Source organism: Chrysochloris asiatica, unplaced genomic scaffold (genome assembly GCF_000296735.1).
Source record: "Chrysochloris asiatica unplaced genomic scaffold, ChrAsi1.0 scaffold00035, whole genome shotgun sequence".
In the NCBI taxonomy this organism is placed as follows: Eukaryota; Metazoa; Chordata; class Mammalia; order Afrosoricida; family Chrysochloridae; genus Chrysochloris; species Chrysochloris asiatica.
The window spans coordinates 7,945,426-7,949,487 of NW_006408553.1; positions in this window are offsets into that span (position 1 = coordinate 7,945,426).

The window sequence follows — 4,062 nt, forward strand, 5'->3', positions numbered from 1 at the left end:
TCTCTCATACTTTGGACATATTGTCAGGAGGGAACAGTTGCTGGAGAAGGATGTCATGCGGGTAAGATGGAGGGTCAGAGAAGAAGAGGAAGACCCCCAATGAGATGGATCGGCCAGGTGGCATCATTGATGGCATCAAGTGTGGCAGCGGTAGTTAGGTTGGCCCAGGTTCGGACATTGTTTCATTCTGCTGTGCATGGGGTTGCTATGAGTCGGTTCCGACTCGATGGCACCTGACAACAACAACAACATGATTATTGGAGGAGATTCCTTTGTCCCAAAGTCCTATAAAAAGTCACCAAGTGGAGGTGGAACTTTGGAAACTCTTCATGGCATCTTTGATGACTTCCCTCACCCTGATGATATATGTTTGCCTTTTTTACTCTTGTTTAAGACTTAATAAAAGGAGCTCTGGTAGCATAATGGTTGAGAATCGGGCTTTTAACCTCATGGTCGGCAGTTCAAAACTACCAGCTGCTCTGTGGGAGAAAGATGAGCCCTTCTGCTCCCATAAAAATTTACAGCCTTGGAAACCCTGTACAGGATCACTATAAGTCAGAACTGACTCTACAGTACTCAACAACAACAACAACAACAAGACGTAATAAAGAGTCTCTATAATAGTTATATCTTTGAAGATGGGGTTTCTTTTCTACCCTAAGACAGACCCATAGATCATTTTCAGCCCTGCTTTAAGCAGCTTCCCACATTGCAGCCAATTCTTTTCTTCAGCTATTCTCCCTCCTGAACTTTGTTCTATTTGTGTCTTGTGGGCTAATCGTCAGGTTGCAAAGTTGTTTGAACTACATGGTCGATAGCTCAAGCTCACCAGCTGCTCCTTGGAAACCCTATACAGGGTTGCTATGGGTCAGAATCAACTCGATGGCACTTAACAACAACAACTTCCTCTCAGGGAACTATGTGGCTCTGTAGGATAAGCACTGGGCTGTTCAAACCCACCAGCCACTCTGAGGGAGATTGACATGGCTTTCTGTTTTTGCAAAGATTTGCAGTCTCAGAAAGCTTATACAGGGTTTCTATGTGTTGGAACTGACTCCATGGCACTTACCAACATCAACAACAAAAATTTCCTCTCAGATGCTTCATAATGATTTAAATTGAATGGAAAGATGGACTTATACTTAAACTATTCAACTTTTCTCCTCGACTACACTGATGCTATTAACCAAAATGATGTTTTTGCTGACTGCTTGTTTCACCTAACATTACTTATTTGTTGTTTCTCTTTTTAGCATTATAACACACCTTTGTGGGAAGATCAGATTCATTTTTTTTTAGCTTTCATTTCTTTTTAGGATTCTTATGTACAATGGGCAGAATGCCAAGGATCATTTTCTCTTTGCTTTCATACATTTGTTCGTAATTTCAAGACAGCTTCCGTTTCACAAGCTTGTATGTCTTTATTGCATTTGGAGACATTACTAGCATACCTGAGTCAACAGCATCTGTTGTTTCCCATTTAAAATTTTACCATCCAAAGCAATGTGTGTCCCACTTTCAGGAAACAGACTGAACAGATGCCTAATTCTGAGTTAGTTGTATTGACTTTTCCCATGAAGGAGCTGCTCTTGTCTGCATTGCTGCATTTCTTTCATCTTGAGGGACAAGAACGGGTTGAGCTTTGGCTTTATTGTTTGGTCTAATATTGGATAGTTTTTTGCATCTGAAGCGTCTAGTGGTTTGAGAGAAAAGAGGATGTAGAGATTCTACACCAGGTATCTTTTTATCAGTGCAATGCAGAGAGCAGGGTTACATCATGGATGTAACCTGTGTGGTCTTACAGGACTATGCACTTAGAAGGGCCATCACCACCACGGAATTCTTAATTTTTGAACAAGGGTGCCTCTATTTTTATTTTGCATGTTGCTGTTGTTATGTTATATTGTTGTTGTTAAGTGCTATCGAGTCAGTTCTGACTCGATGGCGCTTATAGGATTTCCAAGGAACGGCTAGTGAACTTGAACCGCCCACCTTGCAGTTCAAACCAATATTGCAGTCCAATGCATTAATCCACAGCACCATACCAGGACTCCATGTGTTGTTGAGTAGGTTCTAATTCATAGTGACCCTGTGTACAACAGAATGAAACACTGTCCGGTCTTGCACTGTCCTCAGAATTGTTATTTTGTTTGAGTCCATACAATAATAACTTTTTATTCTGAATTGAGTGAAATGTTGCAGAGAAGATGATCAGTTTTACATTCAATAAATCACACAGTTTGTTTCATCTTAATGATAGCAAATCTTTTCATGCAGTAACCGTCATCCCACTTCCTCACTGTGGTTCTTGTTTCTGTTCCACTCTCCTTCCCATCCCTTCTCAACTTTGTCCTTAGGTAAATGTTGCCTTTTGATTGGTGAACATATCTTACTAGTGTTGTTGTGCCCCATATACACCTATCTACTGGTTAGCTGAAAATTGGGCCCTGAGGGTGAGTTCCTTCACAGATCTGAAAGATGGTCAAGGGTCATAGTTTCAGGTTCTTCCAGTCTGTTTCAGCCCATTGTTGGAGCCACTGTACCTAGCCATCTGATTGAAGATTTTTTGTGTGTGTGCTGACCCTCTATGTATCAAGCATGATGTGCTTCTCCAGGAACTGGTTCCTTCTGATTATATGTCCAAAGTACCTGAGACAAATTCTTATCATCCTTGCTTTTAAGAAACTTTATATTGCTCATTTTCCAAGACAGATTTGTTTGTTTTTTCTGGCCATAGTATAGTCAATAGTATAGTCCATCCATAGTATAGTCAATATTTTTTGCTGACATCATAATGCAAAGGCATCAATTCTTCTTTGGTCTTCCTTACTCATTGTCCAGCATTCATGTGCATATGAGGCAACTGAAAATACCATGGCTTTGGTCAGGAACACCTTTTTCTTTGCTTTTTAACACTTCAAAAGGTCTTACAGCAGATTTGCCCAATGCAATAACTTGTTTATTTCTTGACTGCTGCTTCCATGGGTGTTGATTGCGGACCTAAGTAAAATGAAATACTTGACAGCTTCAATCTTTTCTCCACTTATCATGATGTTGCTTATTGGTCCAATTGTGAGGATTTTTGTTTTCTTTATGTTGAGGTATAAGCCGTACTGAATGCTGTATTCTTTGATCTTCATCAGTAAGTATTTCAAGTCCTTTTTGTTTTCAGCAAGTAAGGGGTATCATCTGCATATTGCAAGCTGCTAATGAGTTTCCTTTACTCCTGATGTTGTGTTCTCCTTCATATAGTACAGGCTTCTGGACTGTTTGCTGAATATACAAATTGAATAAGTATGATGGAAGGCTAGAACCCTGATACATTCCTTCCTGATTTTAAACCATGCAGTGTCCTCTTGTTCCATTCGAGAGACTACAATTGTTTGAAAGTTCTATTCTTCACCATTCATAAACTTGTTATGATCCATAGAGTTTTTACATAGTCAATAAAACAAAGACAAACATATTTCTGGTATTCTCTTATTTCAACCAAGATCCATCTGACACCAGCAATAATATTCCTCATCCCATGTCCTCTTCTGAATCTGGCTTGAGTTTCTGGCAGTTTCCTGTCTACATACTACTGCGACTGTTTTGAATTGTCTTTAGAATAATTTTTCTTGTTTGTAATATTAATGATGTTGTTCCATAATTTCTGCATTCTGTTGGATCAGAATGGTCATGAATATGAGTCTCTTCAAGTGGACTTAGGTAGCTCTTCTCCAAATTTCTGGGCATAGATGAGTGAGTGCTTTTAGTGTTGCATGTAGTTTTTTTAACTTCTCAATTGGTATTTTGCCGACTTCTTAAGTCTTGTTGTAATCCAATACCTTCAGTGAAGTTTGAACTTCTTGCTTCAGTACCATTAGTTCTTGATCATATGCTATCTCCTAAAATAGTTGAAGGTCAGCCAATTCCTTTTGGTATAGTGGCTCTGTGTATTCTTTCTAGCTTCTTTTGATGCTTTCTCCAGTGTTGAATATTTTGCTCATAAATCCTTCAATATTGAAACTCAAGGCTTGAATTTTTTCTTCAGTTCTTTCAGCTTGAGAAATGCTGAGC